At 38.4% G+C, this 23,695-nt stretch overlaps 1 protein-coding gene across 1 annotated transcript in view; it reads right to left on the bottom strand.

The window, feature by feature from the left end:
* Positions 1 to 5,078: 5,078 nt before the first annotated feature.
* Positions 5,079 to 23,695, bottom strand: part of LOC147579985 (uncharacterized) — a 173,274-nt gene continuing 154,657 nt past the window's right edge. The window contains exon 5 of the mRNA XM_086708528.1: positions 5,079 to 5,271. The gene's annotated coding sequence lies outside the window, so the exon portion shown is untranslated. The remainder of the gene's footprint in view (positions 5,272 to 23,695) is intronic.

The raw sequence follows: 23,695 nt of genomic DNA, 5'->3' as shown, positions 1-23,695 counted from the left end.
GGGACAAATTCAAAAGACTGGATGACTGTGATTAGAATATGTAGTTCCAGGTGTTTTTCCTTTTTTTTTTTTTTTTTTAAATAACTCAACTCATCCTTCTGCTGAGCCCCCAGCTAAAATTAATACAAAAGCTTTTTGGAAAAGAAGTGGATCACATGACCATAATTAGTAAGAAGGATGTGTGTGGTTGGTTAATCCCCTATCTCCATCCCCTTTACATGATCATATGAAGCTCAAGTTGCGGCTGTCCTGGCCAACCCTTTCCCGGAGCTGCTAATAGCATCTGCTTTGTTGGGACTCATTCCTTCAACTCTCTCCTATACTGTAATGACTTACTCGTCCCCCAGGACCTTCCATTCAGCATTTAGAGAAGCCTCTTTTTTCTCCTTCATAATTAAACTGCCATAAATCTAGTGTCTGGGAGCCAAATCCTCAGGTCCAAGGTCCCTAGTGGGGGGGTAGTGGCTGTGGCCACCTCATAGGGTTCCCAGGAGTCCTCAAGGAATTAGGACTGCTAGTGTCTGACCCAGTGTCCCAGAGTTCATGAGGCAGGTACACAAATTCACCTGTTCCTGATCTCACTGTATAAGCTTCAGTGCCAAGATTATACAAACAACTAGTCAGTTAGTTACAGGTGAATATTATCTTACACAGTCACATTCAAAACTATTTTGACACTAGGATACATTTAGTCTTTTATGTTCTAAATATTTTACTCAAGTCTTCTTTCACCTTAAGTTTTTAAAACACATATGTGGGTTTTTTTTTTTTATTTTTTAGAGTGCAATACACTCCCTTCTAGAACATTCCAGTCATTGTGCTATGTAGGGTAACACTAATCATCTGGAAAAGATTTTTAAAAGGCTTTCAACAAGACAGCTCTTTATTACTAGAATACAATTTTGAGTTCAACCTACTCTAAAGAAAAAAGATCACTGCAGTTTGCAACTAGAAAGCACCAATGAAACACAAAATGCTAACAATAACCTCTAGTCCCCCTAGATATACACAGAAGTTCTCCTTCATCACAGTGATGTGAGCCTTCCTAACAGACTTCTAAATCATTCCTGATGAATGAAAACATCTCCCTGAAGGAGTCAATGTATTCACCAGACAGCTCTAGTTATCACCTGTGTTATTATACTTTGAAAATAATATGATCATCTCAACTACTCAGTGAAAATACTGTGAAAGTAGTTTTGCTAAGTGTTGCTGAGTTGCAACAAGCATTAACTTCCATTTAGTATGTGTAACTATTTAAAAGTATCACTGTTAATACCATAGCATCCTATAACACTTTTACTGAATCTTCTGAATGTTATAGCCCCTGGATTTGCTGTTGTGAATAATCCACCTCACTTTGCCAGATACAGAAACAGTTCTAGGGCACCTTTTCTCAAAGCAGCAATTCTAGAAAGGCCCATCATTTCCTCCTTACTGTCTTTATAAGAGCATAATTTACCAACAGCCTGGAAAAGGCAGCTCTATACACTTCATGCTCCACGTTTCTGGGTAAAAGAATCCGAACCAGGATGGGAATTCCGACCCAAGTTGGACCAATGAGATTGTCTCCCCCAAAATTTAAAATTGGGACCCAGAGAATGAGTCAGTCAATTATGGTTAGCAAGAAAAGCAACCTTGTGAGAAAGTAGTGAGTCAACAAAAAAAAAAATCCAGTCTGCAAAAAGAGAAAGCAGACTGTCTTGGTTATCTGTTGCCACATAACAAATTACCCCAAAACTCAGGCCTTAAAACAACAAACATTTATCATATCAGTTTCTGAGGGCCCAGCATTCTGGGAGTCATTTATCTAGGTGGTTCTAATCCAGGGTCTTTCATAACATTGTAGTCAAGTTGTCAGCTAGGTCTGCAGGGATCTCAAAACCAGACTGGCCTAAAGGATCTGCTTCTATATTTCTTAACATGGTTGTTGGCAGGCTTCAGCTCCTCCTGGGATGAGACCCTTAAGGGGCTTGGTTCCTTGCAACACCACATGGACCTCGCCATAGGTCTGCTCACTACATGGCAGCTCACTTCCCCTGGCACCAGTGATGTGCACAAGTGTGTGAAAGAGAGAACACATCTAAGATGGAAGCCACAGTCATCCTGAAACCTAATCTTAGCAGTGACAGTCTATCTCTTTGGCTATGTTACAATTCTTGGAAGTGAGTTTACTAGGTCCAGCCCAGACTAGATGAGAAGAGGTTACACAAGAGCATGAATACTATGAGGGAGAATCACTGAGAGCCATATTAGAAGCAGCCTTCCACTGTCTACACCTATGGCTCCCAATAATTCACATCTCTGTCACATGCAAAAGTCTTCATCTCCTTCCTCCCAAACTACTGAGAGTTTTATACTGCTATAGTATCGGTTCGAAATTCCAGAATCCTGTCATCAAAATTAGGTCCAGGAATTGATGGGACTTCTCAGGCGAAGTTCCCAAAGTACAGCTCTTCAAATTCAATACCTCATGATCAACAAACCTTTGAAATTAAAGTTATCTGTTCCCTCTACACACACACACACACACACACACACACACACACACACACACACAAGATACAATGGAAGCTGAGTATTGGAAAACTGCTATACACATTCCTGTCCAAAAGGGAACTTATGGGATACACAAAGGAGTCAATGGTCCATGACAGTTCTGAAATCCAGCTGGGCAAATGTTGGATATTCCTTGATTAGATTTCAAGGCCTGGAAATAATTTTCCCTGGCTCTCACCTCTACCTTCTCAGTTCTTTATTCTGCCCTCTGAGTCTTCCTTTCGTTGTGAAAAATAGCATGTGTTTACAGCTAAACAACTATCACAGTCTCTTTCCTTCCAGTATAATTCTGGGATTCAAAAGCCTCTCCTCTGTTTAAAATTATCTCTGTCCCCCCAAGTCCAAGCTGGAAATATACCTGCATATGTAGCTCTTTTGAAAACTTTATGGGTCCACTCTGAATCATCTTGGGGTTTACTCCATTAGACATACTCACAAATCTTGAAATACGCTTTTCTCTCCCTTGAGCCTTGGCTGAAACAACAGAGACACAATGCTCTTAAACTGCCTAGAAGCACTACAGTTTCATTGAGAGGATCTGTGAGAAGCACCATTAATCTCTTTAAAGGGCCCTTTGTGTTACTGTCTAGTACCCCAGGGCATGACCTTTGATCTTTCTGAGATCTTAACAGTTTTGCCAGTCAGATCCTTTGCTTCATCTTTAGATCTCTGTCCTCCAGGCAGTACCCTGGATTTGAATATTGATCAAAACCCATCTCTTAATTTCGGCACCAGTAGCCATCTGGAAAAACAAAATTTTTAAAACTATCAGGTCTTGGCTCCTTTTAACTTAACATCCTTCTCTCAATTTAATGCTCTCCCATTTTACTATATAAGCTACAAGAATAAAGCAGACAGCATTTTCCACATGTTGCTTAAAAATCTCCTGAGCTAGGTCACACAGTTCTTAAAGCACATTTTCTACTTTTCACATACTACAAGCAACACTGTTGCTAAGTTTTTGGCCCCTAACAAGAATTCCCCTTTCCTTCCATTTACTGCCAGCATTCACCTTCAGCCTTATAAGAGAACAAAACTTTTCTATTAACAGCTTCTTTGAGGCACTCTAGAATTTCACTAGATTTGCTCAAATTCCAGTTCCACAGCCACTCCTACATTTTAGGTTTTCACCATGGCAGCACCCCACTTCTAGGCACCAAATCTGTTATTTAGTATCTGCCGCTAGGTAACAAATTATACCAAAAATTAGCATCTTAAAACAACAAATGTTTATGTTTATTCGCTTACAGTTCCTGGAAGTCAGGAATCAGAAGCAGTTTGGCTGGGAAATTTCGGCTCAGAATATCTCATGATGTTACAGTCAAGCAGTCAGCTGAGGCTGCAAACATCTCAAGGTTCAACAACTCAACTGGGGATGAGGTATCCACTTACAAGCTCATGTGTTTATTAGCAGGCTTTCGGTACTCATAGGCTTTCAGACTGAGGTCTTCAGTTTCTCATAGGTGGTTGCACTGAGGACCTCATGTCTTCACCAGTTCAACTGGGCCTTTCCATATGGCTACTCAAAACGTGGCTCTTTGTTCTCGCCAACACAAGTGTTCTGAGAAACAGGAAGAGTGCACACACCCAACATTGAAGTCACCACCTTCTTAAATCTAACCTCAAAAATGACATCCCATTTACTTCCACCTTTAGAAGTGGGTCAGTAAGTCCAGGCAACACTCAAGAAAAGAAGATTACAGAAGGGCCAGATTTGTACAGATTACAAATACCAGGAAGGGAGGGTCATTGCAGACCATTTTAGAGGTTGCCTACCACATACTCCCAAGATGAGAGACGACGATGTGGCAAGAGAAAAGGAAAAGTCATCTGGTGGTGTTATGCCCTGAATTCATGATCCCCAAATACCGCCAGGGAGCCGAGTCCGATGTAAAAGCAAAAGAGACTTTATTCGAGCTAGCTTGAGCTCAATCCCCTACCTGCACCAACGCAGCGGTGAGATACCGGAGAGAGAGCGAGTTTCAAAAGGACAAAGGTTTTATTGGGGCCTAGGGGCAGTTGGTGAGGTAATGGCTGTGGCCTCAGCTGATTGGCTGGGGAAGGGTCCGAGTCCTGTTAGGCAGGTGAGCGGGAGGTTACTCAAGGGGAGGAGGCGTGGTCAAGATGAAGGATACAGAACAAGATGGAGTTGGCCGGTGTAGGCCCACCCTTTCAGTAGATTTCCAGTATAAGAGATGCCTATTTCCAATAGGTGCATTATATGCAATTTCTCCGAACACCCAAGATAAATATACCTACTCTTTAAAAGGTCTTTTTTTTTTTTTAATTTTTTTTTCAACGTTTTTATTTATTTTTGGGACAGAGAGAGACAGAGCATGAACGGGGGAGGGACAGAGACAGAGGGAGACACAGAATCAGAAACAGGCTCCAGGCTCCGAGCCATCAGCCCAGAGCCTGACGCAGGGCTCGAACTCACGGACCGCGAGATTGTGACCTGGCTGAAGTCGGACGCTTAACCGACTGCGCCACCCAGGCACCCCTAAATATACCTACTCTTAAGCAACGTTGAGTTTCTGATCCTTACAACCAAATTTTTCCTAAACTATATCCTATTTTCTTGCAGACTCTGTACTCCACCATTATGAAACTGAAAGCAAAAATAATATACACCTCTATAATCTAAACAAGACTCAGAATGTCTGAACTGACCTGCAGATTCTGTAGATCAGGCATGTTCGTGTTCTGCTGACCCTGTCAAAAAAAAAAAAAAAAAAAAAAAAGCTCTCTGCCAGCACATTAAAGACAGCGCACTTACATTAGAAGCTGCACTTTTAATTTCTGTGACATGTAATGAGGCAGTCTAACTATTCAGAATATTTTATTAGGTCATAATGTGTTAAATGTGGTTTAATCAAGAGCTGCCATTAGATAGCTTCTCAATGAACTTCAGATGTAAGATGATCATATAACAAGTCATCTATGGAATGCCTCTGAAACAGTGTTAAGAAAGATGGGCCAGTTCTGCAATATAAGCAATATTACCCTCATAACTAGTAATAATAATGATGAAGATAGCTAATATTTATTGAACACACACATAAGGTTCTCTTACAGCTCAAGGTAGCTATACTGGAAATGCCCATCATTTTATACTCTTACACACGCCCACTCTTTTTTAGAAAACTTACACTGAGAAAATACAACTTGCATTGTATTGATTACTACATGCTAATCTCTGAAATATTACATTTAATCTTCACAACCCTATATGAGAGCTACCAGTATTATCCCAATTTCAAAGTGGGGGAAACTGAAGTTTAGCAACCTTGAGCAACTAGTCCAAGGTCAAATAGCTTACATCTGGACAGAACTAATCCTGGGTGGTCCCCTCGCACACTCTATCAGGGATAGTCTGTGGGGTCAATCATTATGGCAAAAAGAATGGTGTGTGACTTCTGACACTAGGTCATAAAAACCATTTCAGCTTCTAGCTTGCTGTGTTGGATTCCTCATTCTGGGAGAAATCAGATGCTGTACTTTAAGAACACGTAAGAAGTCATAAGAAAGTCATGTGGCAAAGAGCTGAGTCCTCCTAAACACCATCACCTTGCCAGGAATGTTAGTGAGCTTCATTGGAAGTGAGTCCTCCAGCTCCAGTCAATCCCTCAGGGGACAGTAGTCCCAACTAGGATCTTGATTGTAACTTAATGAGAGACGTCAAGGCAAATTCCTGACTCACGAAAACTTCAGGGTAATAAATGTTGCTGTTTTTCAAACCACTAAGTGTTGAGGTTTTCTGTTACACAACAACAGGTAACTAATATAGCAGTGAAGCTGAGTGCCCCTGCCTCAAGTTATCTCATGGATTGTAGTCAGGAATTTGCTAAAACTGAGGTTTAATCTAAAGATTGATTGAGAAAAGATCTGCGGCTATAGGCAGGATTCAGGTTTTTTGCTGATTATTGGTCAGAGATCCCACTTAGTTTCTTCCCACATGGGCCTCTCCATAGAGCAGTTCACAAAGTGGCAGCTAGCTGTGTTCCCCTACAGCAAGTAAGAAAGAATAAAAGAGAATACCCAAGATTCTCTTTTTTTAATCTACTCTCAGAAGTGACAGCACATGAAATCTGCTACATTTTGGGGCGCCTGGTTGGCGCAGTCGGTTAAGTGTCCCACTTCAGCCAGGTCACGATCTCGCGGTCCGTGAGTTCGAGCCCCGCGTCGGGCTCTGGGCTGATGGCTCAGAGCCTGGAGCCTGTTTCCGATTCTGTGTCTCCCTCTCTCTCTGCCCCTCGCCCGTTCATGCTCTGTATCTCTCTGTCCCAAAAATAAATAAACGTTGAAAAAAAAAAAAAAGAAATCTGCTACATTCTATTTCTTAAAGGTGAATAAATAAATCCAGCCCATACTTAAGGAGAGGAAATTAGGCAAGAGTGTGAATACCGGGAAGTGAGAATTATTGGGGGCCATTCTGCACACTGGGATATGACTCCAGTGGCCTGGATCGAGGCTCTTCATCATTATACTTCTTGCCTCCCTTGACCTAGTCATGGATTCCATTTATAAAAATAGAATCCAAAAACAGAATGTAGGTCCCTCAAAAAGCTAAAAATAGAACCACCTTATAATCCAGTAATTACACTACCTGGTATTTACCCCCAAAACACAAAAACCCTAATTCAAAGGGATACATGCACCCTGATGTTCATAGCAGCATTATTCACAATAGCTAAATTATTGAAGCAGCCCAAATGTCTATCAATAGATAAATGGATAAAAAAGATGTGGTATACATATATATATGTATATACATACACACAATGGAATATTATTCAGCCATAAAAAAGAATGAAATCTTGCCATTTGCAATGACATGAATGGGGCTAGAGAGTATAATGCTAAAAAAAATAAGTCAGAGAAAAACAAATACCATATGACTTCACTTATATGTAGAATTTAAAACACAAAAAAATGAGCAAAGGGGAAAGAGAGAGAGATTGAACCCAAGATACACATATTTAACTATAGAGAACAAACTGATGGTTACAGAAGGGAGGTGGGTGGCGGGGTGGGTGAAATAGATGATGGGGATTAAGGAGTGCATTTGTTTCAATGACCACTGCGTGATATATGGAATTGTTGAATCCTATCCAGTACACCCGAAACTAATACTACACTGTATGTCAACTGTTAAAATAAGAAAAGAAAGAAAATAAATACATTTGTAAGAAATTTTTTAAAAAATTAATAGAATCTGAAGTGCTTGGGTGGCTCAGTCAGTTAAGCTTTCGACTCTTGATTTCAGCTCAGGTCATGATCTCACAGTTCATGAGTGCAAGCCCCATATCAGGTCTAACAGTGTGGAACCTGCTTGGAATTCTCTCTTTCTCCCTCTTTCTCTGCCCCTCCCCCTCCTCTCTTTCAACATAAATAAGTAAACTAAAAAAAAAAAAAAAAAAAAAAAAAATAGAATCCAAGCATCACCCTTCCCCTATTCTCTCCAGGATATTTGGTAAAAGGATGGCTAGGCTGATGACTGCTCCTGAGTCATGCCCATGTTAAAGCTGCTTCTATCTCCCAATCATATTTCTACCTTAGGTTATTGTTTGACGAGTTATACTCAGAGTCAATCCCTTCACTCTTCAAAGTATCATTAATTCAAGACTTTATTCAAAGGCAACTTTACTGATGGTTCCAGGGTAACTGAAATTATTTACTACCTCTCAGCAAATACCTTTAAAATTGACCATTAGCCAATCCTGCCTTTAAAATTATTCTATCCCCCCAGGCATTGATAATTTCTCACAGGTCACCTTGCCCAGAGATTCCACCTACTTTTTCTTCCCTCTCTGGGCCACCATACAGAGTTGTACAAGTTGTTCACTGCACAAGGGTGTTTGGCTATTTGGCTAAAGGGGTGAGTAGGAAACCAAAATTCAGCTCATAGTTTGCTCCACACATCTGACTTGGGGTGGGGTTGTTGCATCTGCCTGAAGTTGTACAAAGTGCCATATGGGCTAGCTGAAGTTTTGTGCTTTTCATTCTGCTTTTCAGACCCCCTTCTCTCATATCTAAACTACTCTTAGAAATTCCTATGATGAGGGGAAAAAATGATGAAAAGCCTATTAATTATTCATAATTTTCAAATTCTAAGGAAAGTGGATCCTAGAAGTTAAAGAAACTTTTTAGCTGTTGAACACATCATTTTTTTTTTTCTTTCAACGTTTATTTATTTTTGGGACAGAGAGAGACAGAGCATGAACGGGGGAGGGGCAGAGAGAGAGGGAGACACAGAATCGGAAACAGGCTCCAGGCTCCGAGCCATCAGCCCAGAGCCTGACGCGGGGCTCGAACTCACGGACCACGAGATCGTGACCTGGCTGAAGTCGGACGCTTAACCGACTGCGCCACCCAGGCGCCCCGAACACATCATTTTTAATATAAAAGTCTTTCACATACTTGAAGACAGAGTTCAGTGAAATGAACAAAGATGCAAAATTAGAAAAACTTAGGCAAAGCTAAACTGCTTTGCTTAAGAAAAGGGATATGGAGAATATTGAGAGTTGGGAAGAGTCTGGAACCAGGAGCTAGATGCTGCGTGGAGGCTAGGAGAGCAATTCTGCAGATAAAAGATCTATCTGATGGACTTTTTTGGATGAAAAAAAAGTTGTTTTTTCACCTGAGATGTAAAACACTCTTCCACTCTGTCCTAAAATTTATATTTCTCACTACCACCTAGGTATATATTTGCTTGAGTAAGAGATAGGAATAGATGTGCCACTATAGCTATTTTGGGGTTAAACTCCAAATTGCTTACTTTATTATACAGGACATTTTCGGTCTCCTCCTCTCCCTTCTTCAAATCCTTGTCCATATATTTCCATTTACAAATAGCTGCATGATAAGTATTTCTGCAAAACTCAAGGCAATACATACTACTCCTAGAAGAATGGAGTCGTCAAATAAACTTAAAACTCCCCCCCACCCCAAATTAATAATAAAAACTTCCCACCAAAGTAACTTTGGTTGAATCTCTGGAATTTTCACATACAACATATCATCAAACAACCCTAGGAAGTTGCTATTTTCTCCCATTTTACAGATGAGGAATTATAACTTAGGAAGATTAAGTAACATCCACATGGTAATAAAGTAAGAAGTAGAAAAAATAGAAATCATACCCAGATGATACTGGAGCTCTGTTTGTTTGTTTGTTTTTTCTCTACAGCATATTATCTCCATACAAATAGTTGGGTCTTAGCAATGAACTATACATATACACATATATACATATATACATGCATATATGCACACACATATGCATACATACATATATGCATATATACACACATATATAGGGTTTTTTTAATTTAGTTTTTGAGAGAGAGAGCAAAATATAAATGGGGGAGGGGCAGAGAGAGGGGGACAGGATCTGAAGCAGGCTCTGCACTGACAGGCTGACAAGCTGCACTAACAGCAAGCCTGATGTGGGGCTGGAACTCACGAACCACGAGATCATGACCTGAGCCAAAGTCAGACGCTCAACTGACTGAGCCACCCAGGCACCCCTACATATATACTTTTTTAATGTTTTAATTCCTGAGACCAACATATAATGAGCTTACTTTTGATCAATGCTCCTGTGTTTGAAAGCTTAGCAGCATATTGTCCTTACGAAAAAGATTCATAGGCATCCAAATTTTGTATAGCCTCAAAGAAACTCAAAAAGATGAAACATTTAACACACTTAATCCTTGTGCTCCTGACATGCTTTGCACACAACATGATAATTTACATGAAACAGAATGTTTAATTTGGAAGTTTCAGCTGAGACACTGAGATAGGATATGTACCAGAAACCAAAATACTTTTGCAGAAAAAAAACATATGCAGATTTTCAAGACATTATCCAAAAACCAAGTCAAAGTCTGGTTGGTACCCATAAGGAGATATAAATTAAAGACTTTAAAAAGTAGAGTTGGGGAGAGGAATTTGTGAGAAAGATGAGGGTGCTGTATTATGAGCCCTAACCTATCAGACAACTAAGAAGAAAGGATAGACAAGTTTCTGCTCCTTCACCTCAAGCCTAGAGAGAAGGATGCTTCAACGGAACCACCTAGAGAGATGGAAACGTGTCTCCTAACATTACAAAGAAACAAAGCCTGGCTGTCTCCTAGGGAAACTGAGGAGCTGTTTTGGTGGCAAAACAAAGGTGGGTTTTTGCTGCACATGCCAATTTGCTGCATGTGCGTGCAGTCAAACCCTACACGAGTATTCATGTGGATTAGATAGATGTAGACCTCACAGGAGCCAGCAACCACCCACAAGGGTCCATGGGACTCTCATAGCAAGAGCCTATGTGTGAAGGACAATTGTATTCAGTATCAGCTTTGTGATGTGCAAGCTGTGCAGGTACATAGGACCCTGCACTCAGAGAGGCCCCGTGCTTGATTTAATGCTCTGTGTTCTCAAATTCTTAATAACTGTATTTTTGAACAAGTGTTTTATAAGTCCGGCAGGGTAATGTGAGTCTATCATTCCTTGCTGCTCCATTTGCATACAGCATTTATGATCCCCCAGGAGCACAGGATTTTAGTGGACCCACAATGCATAGGAATTCAGTGAGACTCAAAGTGACTACAAGGTAAATGTGTTACATTGGTAACTGAGTAAGCAGAAGTGACTGACAGGCCCAGAAGCCACACCTTACCTATGATTTAGAACTTGCTTCAAACACAAAAAGCAAACAATAGCATTCTAAGAAATACAAATGACCAAGGAAACTGATCATATTCTTTCTTATTTATTTTACTTCTCTGAATTAACTAACCACTTACACCAAAATGATGACATAGAAGGAAAGAAAAAGGGCAACTAATGAGTTCCTTTTCCTTTCATCTCTCCCTTACTTATCAGCCAGTGCAAGGTAGAAAGTGTTAGTAGAATGTACATACATCAAGAAGTATAATAAAAACAGTTGAGTTCATTTTGTGCAAGATTTCCACTGTTTTGTACATGTATGTTCCAGCTACAAAATATAAGCTATATAATTTCAGGGATTTTGCATATGAGTTAAATATTCTTACATTTGGTTTGAAAACTGGTATTGAAAAATATAAATATGAACAGTAAAATCATGCTAATTTTCTTCTTGCAATGACATTAAATATCAAATAAAAACACCATGACAAGAGAGATTATGCAAGAAAGGAAAAAGCTTTATGATTTTAGGACTTTTGAAGACACTTTTCCCTGCTTTTTAAACAAGAAACCCTGCATTTTCTTTTGCATTGGGCCCTGAAAATTGTAGCTGGTTCTGACTGCACCAATCACTTAAAACTACCCTTTTCCTTCAGCTAACTCCCTCTCTCACGGGGCCTAACAATGGAGATCAAAACACAGTTAGCAAGCTGAAGGTAAGAAAGGAGGAGAAATATTAATGGGGTGGAAGGAAAAGATCTTTCCCATTCCAGTACAATGGTCCCTGCTGGCGAAGAGGAGAAAAGTTTATGATTAATGTTTTGATCATTGTTGGGAAGTAGACATTCTAGTGTTTGGCATTGACCTAAAATGACTGGTGTTGACTTAAAATGACTTTAGTATACAGTCTGTTACCTAAACGTGAGCCAAAAGTAATAGAACCAACCCTCCATCCAAAGGGAACAAGTGATTATTCCACTAAGTAAATGTTAAAGGAGCAGTAGGGGGCAAAAGTAGAGTTGAATTTTTATCATACCTCATGAGTCACGCTTGCTTGCTCGATACCCCAGTTACAAATGAAACAGAAAGTTTGAAGAGGCCTGATCAAAGTTTTATCTCCAAAAAAAGAAAGCTTTTCTTGGTTTAGAATACTTCAGCCACAGAAATTACATTGAAAATGATTAGACTCCATAGCTGACTTTACTTCACAAATTACCCATATGTTCCAGCTCATGTTACAATTTCTTTGGGGAGCATTAAAATGATTTTTCAATTTTCTCACTCAATTTCTTCCCTCTCTGCCGAAAATAAGATATGACATTGTATGATAAGAGCAAGTCACTTTAAATTAGAACAACTTGACTTTTGTCTTGCAATCAATCAAATGAAGATCAAATGTGTTTTTTTTTTCCCCAAAGAAAAAACAAACTGTGGAAAATTCATAAAGAAGCACTTCTCATATTTTTAGAAATATAAAGGTTTGTTTTGAAATTCCTCTATTTTTAATCTTCTGTCACACTGATAAGCTGTGAATTTTAATTTATCACTTTACCACATCTTCAAAACAAGAAAAAAAGCCAAGAAATTTATTTCAGAAAGATAAACACAATAAGGTTTCTTTTGCAATACATATCTTTAAAATGTAGGAATGTAATTATTTCAAATATTCCACCAAAATTAGCCCCTGCTGATCAATAGATTCTGTTTCTATGATTTTTTTCAGCTGAAGAGAATTTTTTGCAGAACTTCCATGTATCAGAGCACAAACTGCTTTTAAAATATTTTGAGATAACTAATCAATAAAAAAAAATTATATTAAGCGGAAATTCCAGAAATAAATGTATATGCTACAAAGTTAAATGTTAGATTTAGAGCAAATAATGAATACAATACATTATGGACTCAGGTTGTGCTAAAGGATTTGCTGATGAAGTAAAGATTCATGAATAAACAAAGGTGAACTTTATGAGATATGTCTGTCACACTCTCTGTCTCCGAAATTACACAGAAGCAATGAAATAGCTAGAAATTTTGAGCCCATGAAGAGTTCTATATAGTTTCTTGGGTTTTTTTCCCCCTAATTCTTCATCACTCTTATATTGCAGAAACTTTCTGGATGGCATTTCACTAACCACTTAATGAGTGCCTCTTATGGGCCAGGTATTGTGCAAGGTGCTAAGAAACCCCAAAACTAGTGACTTCCAACTAGTATAGAGTTGTCAAATAGAATACAGAACTCCCAGTTAAATTTGAATTTCAGGTAAATGAGTAATTTTTTTAGTGAAAGTATGTCCCAATTATTTAATGGGACATATTTTTCTTTTCCAAAACTGGCCACTCTAGATCAGTGGAACTGAGGGTTTTGATCCTGCACTGCAGAATCAGTACTCAGGCATCTGTACACTACCAGCTGAACTTTGACCCCATTCACACCTCCACTGGAGCCTTCCTTTCAGCCTTTACTATGTTGGCCTATTTTGCCTAAAGCTGACCTCTTCTTCTACTTTGTAATTATATCTCTCTTTGATGAAATTTATCTTCAAACAACTTCCATAAGTAATGACGTGTGAGAGATTCTTACATTCTGAGCTCTTACATGTTTGATAGTATCTTTATTCTGCCATCACATTTGACTGATACTTAGTCTGAGTACAGAATTCTAGATTAGGGATCATTTTTCTTCAGAACTTTGAAGATATTGTTCCACTATCTTCTAGTATCCAGTATTGCTGATGATAAGTCCAAGGCCAGTCTGATTTTCATTCTTTTTGTGGGTGACCTGTTTTGTTTTTGGTTTATGAAAGCATTTATGATCTCTTCACTCTTGATTATATTAGTTTGCTAGGACTGAAAAATGCCACAGAGTGGGTGGTTTAAACAACAGAAATTTATTTTCTCACAATACTGGATGCTAGAAGTCCAAGATCAAGGAGTCATCAGGTTTGTTTCTTTTTAAGCCTCTCTTCTTGGCTTGCAGATGGTCACCCTCTCACATGAACATCACACTGTGTCCTAATCACCTCTTCTTATAAGGACACCAATCCCAAGAAGGAGGTAAGATTGTGTGCTTAAATCCTATGTTACCTCATGCCACTAATGACAAATTAGACTCCAACTATGTACTATATTTTCAGATTCCCAGGTTCTGAGCTCTGATGGTTGCCAAGACATGTAGCCCCATGTCCATGGAATAGTTATCCAAACTTACCTAGTGAAATCTGGTTAACTGAAGGGAAATCAGGGCAGGAAATAAGCAAAGGGATGAGAAAGAATGGAATGATGTTTGATGAATAGGGAAGGAAAGAGAAATGAACAATTATGGCCAAAATTATTGACAAATCAATTGCAGATAAATTATTTTATGGATAGGCTCAAAATATGCATATCTTTAAGTATACTGACTGTTTGCAAATGCTTACTGCCCTCATCTTAGAAATTAGATACTAATATACTGCTTTTCTTGTTTCCATGGGTTTGGTTCTCAAAGTATGGTCCTGGGATGTATCACCATTACCTAGAAACTTATTAAAAATGCAAACTTCTAGAGGTTCTAAATATATAAAGCAAATATTAACAGATCTGAAGGGAGAAATAGGAAACAATTCAATAATAGTAGGGAACTTTAACACCCCACTTTCAACAATGGATAGATTATCCAGACAGAAAGTAAAGAAATATTGGACTTGAACTAAACATTAGACCAAATAGACTTAACAGATATATAAAGAACATTCTATAAAACAGCAGAAGAATACACATTCTTCTCAAGTACACATATAATCTTCTCCAGGATAGAGCATACATTAAGCCACAAAACAAGTCTTAGCAAATTTAAGACTGAAATCAAATCAAGTATTTTTTCTAATCACAATAGTACAAAACACAGAATCAATAACAGGGAGAAAACTGGAAAATTAACAAATATGTAGAAATTAAAGAACACACTCCTGAACAATTAATGGGTCAAAAAAGATATCAAAAGGGAAATAAAAACATATCTTGAAACAAATGAAAATGGGAACACAGCATACCAAAATACATGGGTTACAGCAAAAGCAGTTATAAGAGGGCAACGTGACAATAAATGCCTATATTAAGAAAAAAAGAAAGATCACAAATAAAAAACATAACTTAAGGAAACAGAAAAAGAAGAATAAACCAAGCCCAAAGCTACCAGAAGGAAAAAATAATAAAGATCAGATCAGAAATAAATGAAATAGAGACTAGAAAGACAATAGAAAAAATAAACAAAACTAAGCTGTTTTTTTTTTTTATTTTTTTAATGTTCATTTATTTGTGAGAGAGAGAGAGACAGAGTGCAAGTGAGAGAGGTGCAGAGAGGGAGAGGCAGAAACCAAAACAGGCTCCAGGCTCTGAGCTGTCAGCACAGAACATGATGCAGGGCTCAAACCCATGGGCCACAAGATCATGACCTGAGCTGAAGTCAGATACTTAACCGACTGAGCCATCCAGTTGCCCCCAAAACTAAGCTGTTCTTTTTAAAGATAAAATACACAAACTTTTAGCAAGACTTAGAAAAAGACAAAATTCAAAAGACAAGGCAACAAAATCAAATAAATAAGTTGAGCTACATCAAACTAAAAAGTTTCTTCTGCACAGCAAAAAAAAACCATCAACAAAATGAAAAGGCAACCTACAGAATAGGAAAACATATTTGCAAACCATATATCTAATAAGTCAGTGTTCAAAAATATAAAGAATTCTTACAACTCAATAGCAAAAAAAATCAATATCCCAATTTTAAAAAAAGCAAAGGACCTGAATAGATATTTCCCCAAAAAAGGAAATACAAATGCTGGTAACAGCAAGTATTGCACATACATGTTTTCAGGTAAGTCATCTATATTAAAAAAAAAAAAAAGACATATAGCTGGCCAACAGATATATTAAGAGATGCTCAACATCACTAATCACTAGGGAAATGCAAATCAAAACCACAATGAGCTATCACCTCATATCTGTTACAATGGCTATTATCAAAAAGTAAAAGGATAACGAGTGGTGGCAAGAATGTGGAGGAAAGGGAACCCGTGTATACTCAGAATGTAAGTTGGTGTAGCCATATGGAAAACAGTTTTTGAGGTTCCTCAAAAAACTAGAATAGAACCATCATATGATCTAGCAATCCCACTTGTGGGTATATATCCAAAGGAGACAAAACCACTATCTCAAAAAAATATCTGAACTCCCACATTTATTGCAGCATTATTCACTATTACCACAAAAGGGAAACAATCTAAGTGTCCATCAATGGATGAATGGATAAAGAAAACATGATATATATACGACAGAATATTTTTCAGCCAATAATCAAAAAAAGAAATCTTGCCATTTGTGACAACATGGAGAAAATCGGAGGGCATTACACTAAGTGAAATAAGCCAGATAGAGAAAGACAAATATTGTATGGTACCAATTATTGATGTAATCTTTAAAAAAAAATTAGCTGAACTCCTAGAAACAAAGAATAGAATAGTGGCTACATGGATACTAGCGGCTGGGGAAAATGATAAGCTGGTCAAAAAGTACAAACTTTGAGTTAAAGACAAAAAAATTCTCAGTATCTAATGTACAGCATGATAACAGTAGTTAATAATACTGTATTGAATTTTGCTTAAAATTTGCTCTCACAACAAAAGAAGTTACTATGGGAGGTGATCGATGTGTTAATTAACTTGACTGTGAGAATCTTTTCACAGTACATATACATATCAAACCATCATATTGTACACTTTAAATATATGACAATTTTGTCCATCTCATATCTCAATAAAAAAGGGTGGAGAATGCAAGATCTCCAGACCAACTCCAGGCTGTTAAAACAGAAACTCTGCATTTTGAGCTTTGGTAAGTCCACCAAGAGATTCTGAATTAAACTAAAATTTAAGAACCATTGGGTTACCATAAGAGAACACAAGTCTCTATATGCACATGCACAGTACTGCATAGCCTTATAGTTGGGGGAGAGAAAGGGCAGGGAGAAAGAGATGCCCCAGACGACATGATGATGTGTCAGAGTAGAGAGCTGTGGTGCCCTATATGAAAACATTTAACTTGGAGACCTGAAATTTACACAGCTATCACCCTCTGAAAAACAAAAGCATATTAAAAATAATAGGAAAAAAGTATTTTATGCTCATCACATGGTACCTTTTAGGTGTTTGTCACAAGCTTCTTTTTCTATTCTCCTCCCCTTTGGTTCAGGGAGAGGCAATAAGGTTAAGCTTGCATGTTCTGGAACCAGACACTTCAGACTTCAAAGCCCAGCTCCCTCATTTTGTTAGGTATGCACCTTGGGCATGTTGGCCCCTTTCCACTTGCTTGTCTGCAAAAGTGGGCCTATAATAACTGGATCTCTTTCACAAGGTTGCTGTAGCTTAAGTTCATATATAAATGACAGTTACAGAGCGCCTGGGTAGCTCGGTTGGTTAACAATCAGACTTCGGCTCTGGTCATGATCTCACAGTTCATGGGTTTGAGCCCCATGTTGGGCTCTGTGCTGACAGCTCAGAGCCTGGAACCTGCTCCAAATTCTGTGTCTCCCTCTCTCTGCCCCTCCCCCACTTGCACTCTGTCTCTCAAAAATAAATAAACATTTAAAAAAATTAAAATAATAAATTAAAATTACATTTTATAAATACCTAGTCCCCAATACACAGTAAGTCCTATGTTAGTATTACATATTTGATATGCATTCACCTTTTTTACTTCTATTATGCTTTACGCTATTTGCATCTTAACTCTTTATGTTATAATAAAAGAAGAATTTTGTTTAATATCTATGTATTAAATATATAACATTGGTTTAGTGATTTTAGTTTCAGGTAAAAGAGCAATGTGACAATATCTTGCTGAAGCACCAGTACATCCTTACTGATCTTTCTTTTAATTTATGTTAGTTGCCACTGAATTAAGTATATGAAGGTAATTTATAACAGTGAGCATTTGAGGGATTATGTATAGATTTGGTATTATAATAGTTAACTAAAGCTCTTATCAAAGGAAGAAACTAGCTGAATAGGACCTGGCTGAACAAAAAAAAAAAAAAAAAAAAAGAGTAATGTGGCTGCTAGAGTATGTTTTGCATGTAGAAATATCAGTCAGCCGTGAAAATACACAAAAAAGAAAGTGCTGATTGTTATGAATGTTTCTACAGGGCCTGCTGGGCCTAAGAACATTTTTCTTCCTCTTCATTTGACTACCTTCTTAGATGATTTCCTAGGAGTTCTGATAGTAGATTCATTCCACTTTGGCAAAATGTAGCAACTTCTTCCAAATCAGTTTTTTCAGCCAGAGGGGGCATCCGATCCCCAGAGGAACTAATTCAAAATACACAGCCGTGCCACAGCCCTCCCTGAAATGTTTATCAAGCTTCCTCAGAAGGAGTCCCAGGTATGTATACTTAGAATAAGTCTCCTCAAGGAATAAGGGTATCTTGTTCCCCATCTCACATTAAGCTTCCCACATACCCAACGAACACATAACTGCAAACCACTGTTCTAGATGGCAGCTGGTTCCCCAGCAGAAGCATATAAAGCATGCACTCGGCATGAAACAACAGTGTGGTCATTAAAAACTCAGGCTCTGGAGTCAAGTTGGGTTTGAACTCAGCCTCTTCTATGTGTGCCCTTAGCCAGTTCACTCCCTAATGCTACTATTAATAGTATTAGCTACAGGTAACATTGGGTATTTTCTATGTTCTAGGCTCTGTGGTTAACACTAAACATGGATTAACTCACAAACCAATGAAGTTGGTACTATTATTATCTTGATTTTACCAATGAGGAAAGTGAAGCTTAGAGAGAGGGTAAGTAACCATTAATTTGTTTAAAATCACAGAGCCAAACAGTAATGGAGCTGGCCTAATACCCAGGGTCTCTAACTTTAGGGACCATGCACTTGGCTGCTTTGTTGTACTGGCATTCAAAAATACAGAGAGAGTAAAAGAAAAAAACTCATGAAAAATGAATAGAAAGAAGTCAAAATGAAAATCTGTGAATTGGCTTAGCCTGGCACTGTGCTAGACACAGAAAAGCAATAATGGTGGATAATGTCCAAAAGAAGGTAATGGGGTGGTTGCCCATAAAAGCATTTTATAAATACAAAGGGATTTCCATTTCCCCACTCACACTACACAACTAACCCATTAAATGAAGACTGGCAGATGTCATTTCCACAACTAACCTTTTTAATACACTTTCCCTGAAAACAGTGAATGGAAGTTCCAGTGTGACAGCTAGGTAGCAGGTCTAGAAAACATCAACTACAAAACTGGAACAGGAAGATACAGAGCTCTAGGAGGGAAGTTTCCAGAGGGAATGAAAGAAGGGGAACCTAAACAAAACAGATGATATTTTAGAGAAGCTGAGGGGAAAACTGGGGCAAAAATATAAAAAGAGAAGCTACTTTTGCAGATACGCACAAAAAAACTAGAAAGTTTTGATTTATATTGAACAATATTTACCCAATGATAATTTTGTGAATACTATTTATGGCTTTTAGCTTTTTGAATCTACCTACAGCCCAATCACCAAAACAGAGTTTACCTGTTATTGTGTTAGACTAGATTCCACTGTGAGAATAACACAAAATAACAGTGTCTCACCCAGGACAGAAGCTTATTGTCTTTCCTTGTAAAGAGTCTATAAATAAGCAGCCTGGGGGAGGTATGGCACTACCCATCAGGAGAGATCCAGGCTCCTTCCACCAGAACAGGGCTTCCATCTCAGGACCCACCATATCTGCTCAAGCACTAGACATAACTTCTACATTGCAGATAGCAGGAAGGGAGAAGATACAGAGAAAACTGTGGACTTGCCCTCTAGGGACACTTCTGGAAGTCCTACCCAATACTTCTGCTTACATCCTGTTGGCCAACCACGTGACCACACCAAATCTGAACGACCCTGAGAAAGGTAGTTTCCATTCTGGGCAGCCATTTGTCCAGATTTGTCCAGTAATAGAGATTCTATTACTAAAGCAGAGGGAGGGATGGATATTGGGTGACAGTATCCCCTTTGCCACAGTTATCATTTTTAACAATGTAAAATAACAGATAATAGAACTTAGAAGATAAATGTACGGAAGGGAGATGAAGGGGAAAATATAGGTAGCTACAAAATAGGGAGTTAAGAAATAGCATTTATGTTTACAAAATATTAAAAGTGTAAGGAATTAAAAATACTGTAGTTACACAGCTATTGAGCAGAGACAAAGAATGAAGGTGGGTAATTAATATAAGAAAGTTAAATCATGAATCTCTTATGTTCAGAGTGCCTGAGTGGCTCAGTCAGTTAAGCATCCAACTTTGGTTCAGGTCATGATATCATGGTTTGTGAGTTCAAGCCCCACGTCAGGCTCTGTGCTGACACCTTGGAGCCTGGAGCCTGATTCAGATTCTCTGTCTCCCCTCTCTCTGTGCCCCTCTCCTGCTTGTGCTCTGTCTCTCTCTGTCTCTCAAAAATAAATAAACATTAAAATTTTTTTTAAATCTCTTATGTTCTCTCTGGGAAACAGATCTAGAGAAGGAGCAAAGAAATGGGAAAGTGGGCTATAAGATAAAGAGATGCAGTGAGAGCCAACCTACTGAGAGAAAGGAGTCTGTGTATTTAACACATAAAGAATCAAATTTAAATAGAGTTTTGCTTCAAAAGTACAGTAAATAGGGACGGCTGGGTGGCTGAGTCAGTTAAGCATCTGACTTTGGCCCAAGTCATGATTTGGGGTTTGTGAGTTCGAGCCTCACATTGGGCTCTCTGCTTAAAGCATGGAGCCTGCTTTGGATTCTGTGTCTCCCTCTCTCTCTGTCCCTCCCCCACTCACACTCAGTCTCTCTCTCTCTCTCTCTCTCTGCCCCTCCCCCACTCTCTGTCTCTCAAAAAAAAAATAAACATTAAAAAAAGTACAGTAAATATCACTAGCTTCTGAATCAAAAGCTTGTAGATTTATTCCATTCATGAGCCCCCTCTTCCCACAAAAAAAGAAAAAAAATTAAGCTAGCCACTATTCATATGCATAGAAGTGATAATGATATATTTTTATTAATAAAAATTGAAAATTGATGTTAAATTATACACAGAAAAGATAAGGTACCTTTTAACTCTAAATTCCTTAAAAATGCCACGTCTTTTTTGGAATATCTTCAAACATCTCTATCAAGCCTTCATTTTCCAGTCAAAACTTTTCTGGCACTCACCATTTTGAAAAAGGGTGTAAACCAGTTCCTTTTCTTTAAAAATCTGCTTTATTGTTAATATAGAGAATATCAGAAAAGTATTCTCTAAGTTCTTTTAACATAGTCTTATGTTTATATACCTTTTAAGATACCCAAGGAAGTGACGTCACAGTGTTTTCTTGTATTTGATTTAGTATGTTTGGGAATTTTAGGCACATTATGGAATAAATAGGCTTGAGAATGTAACTACCATTTACCATATAGGTTTTCAATAGGAAAATACACTGAGTGCTAAACAGGTGATCTGTGAATAATTTGGAAACACAAGCCTATACTGCAAAGACTATTTTGACTACTTAATTCTCTGGCCCATGAAATTCCAGGTTTAAGAACAACTGAAAAGTTGATGTCATGGTGATGAAGGTGCAAACTGATAAATAAGATGACAGTTAAGACCAGATGTGACTTTTTTGTTGTTATCACTTTGTAATGTCTCAGAAAAACAGCATACATTTCTGGAACAATGCCATGTTGAAATCCTGCAGTTTTGTGTAATATCAGCAGAACAGAGCCTAATGTCAGCAATGTTTCCCAGGGCTGGCCATATCTCATGAAGGGAGGCTGTCAGCTCGCCAAAGAGAATATTCGTTGCCAGGCAATGCAATGTAAGTACTGAATCCTATCATTCAACAGTATGGAACAAGATTCGGTCATATACATCTACAACTATGGAAGGTGGCATTATCAATCTTATTGACCATTCAACAAAGTTTATCTATTAATTATGAATGATTGGCCTTTTGTTAAAATGATTTAGCAAATAGCTTTTGTCCATCCAACAGAACTCAAAACTTCAAGCATGACAACTGAGACATGTGAAGATGGAAAAATACTCTGTAACACTTAGTTTCACCAAAAAATCCTTAGAAGATAGTTTTGCCAATTAAAATTAGCTTTGTGTTGCAGATGCCTAAAACTGAGAAATTTTAGAAAGCCCAGGGTACAGCAACAGAGCTTTGAGGGGACTCTTTACTAAGGTTTACTCTTCTTGATTCACAAAACAGGTCAAACTTTTCTAAGTACAGGCATTCAAATTTGTTTACTCAGGAAAAGGATTTATGCCAAACAGAAAAGGACTAAGGAGAATTTCCACAAACAGGGACTCTTGGAAAGAAAACCTTTGTTATTCTTGGTTTCTTTTCATCATATGTTACTTTGTTCTGCTATAATTGACAGGAAGAAATTTGCTCTTCAGAACAAGGCTTCTTCAGAATTGCTGACTTCAGAATATTTCATGCCATCCTGTGATTGTTAGAGCAACCATTTTAAGAAAGTGAATTTTTTTCTGTACAATTCTCTGAACTTTGGCTGTTTCTTTTTGGCATATTTATCCACAATTTAGCTGAAATGGTTCTGACTATATAGTGTAACATTGCTCTCAGAGCAAACATGATCCTTAAAGAGACTATACATATTAATGCATCCTACTCATGACTTTTTTCTTTTAAGTAAACTCTACCCCCAACAGGGGGCTTAAACTCAAGACCCCAGGATCAAGGGTGGCATGCTCAATGGACAGAGCCAGCCAGGTGCCTCGCATCGCTTTTTTCCTGTTTTAATTCTACTTTGCAACCTAGAATCTTATGTAAGTTCTCTGTAAGCACAATGTTGTGCTTCAACAGTCCTTTCTACCAGAGAGACAAGACTGTCATGTTTTAAAAGGGAACTTCAGTCCTCCTTTCTTTCAAGGCAACATGTTTTAGATATTTGGGTTAGGGTTAGTTACTGATCTGTCTAGTTTTTTTTTTTTTTAACTTTTTTGAGGGTTAGGGCACAAGTGAGCGAAGGGCAAAGAGAGAGAGAATCCCAGGAGTGGGAAGGAGAGAAAGAAAGGAGGAGAAGTGGGGCTCACCTGAAGTGGGGCTCGTGTTCACAAAAAGCAGGGCTCATGTTCAACAGAGGCAGGGCTCAAGCTCACCCAATGTGGGACTCAAACTCACGAACCATGAAATCCTGACCTGAGGCAGAGTCAGATACTTAACATCTGAGCCAGCCAGGCACCCTGATACCTCTGATTTAAATGAAGGAATCCACCTCCAAAACGCCTCGTCCTCAGCTTGCTGTCTTAAATTTCAGAGATGCTAGGGGTGCCTGGGTGGCTCAGTCAGTTGAGCGTCTGACTTTGGCTCAGGTCATGATCTCGAGGTCCTTGAGTTCGAGCACTGCATTGGGCTCTGTGCTGACAGCTCGGAGCCTGGAGCCTGCTTCAGATTCTGTGTC

This window comes from Puma concolor, chromosome B3, assembly GCF_028749965.1.
Source record: "Puma concolor isolate L17-30 chromosome B3, mPumCon1.1.hap2, whole genome shotgun sequence".
In the NCBI taxonomy this organism is placed as follows: Eukaryota; Metazoa; Chordata; class Mammalia; order Carnivora; family Felidae; genus Puma; species Puma concolor.
The sequence above is the reverse complement of the archived record's forward strand: the minus strand, read 5'-3'. Positions and strand labels throughout refer to the sequence as shown.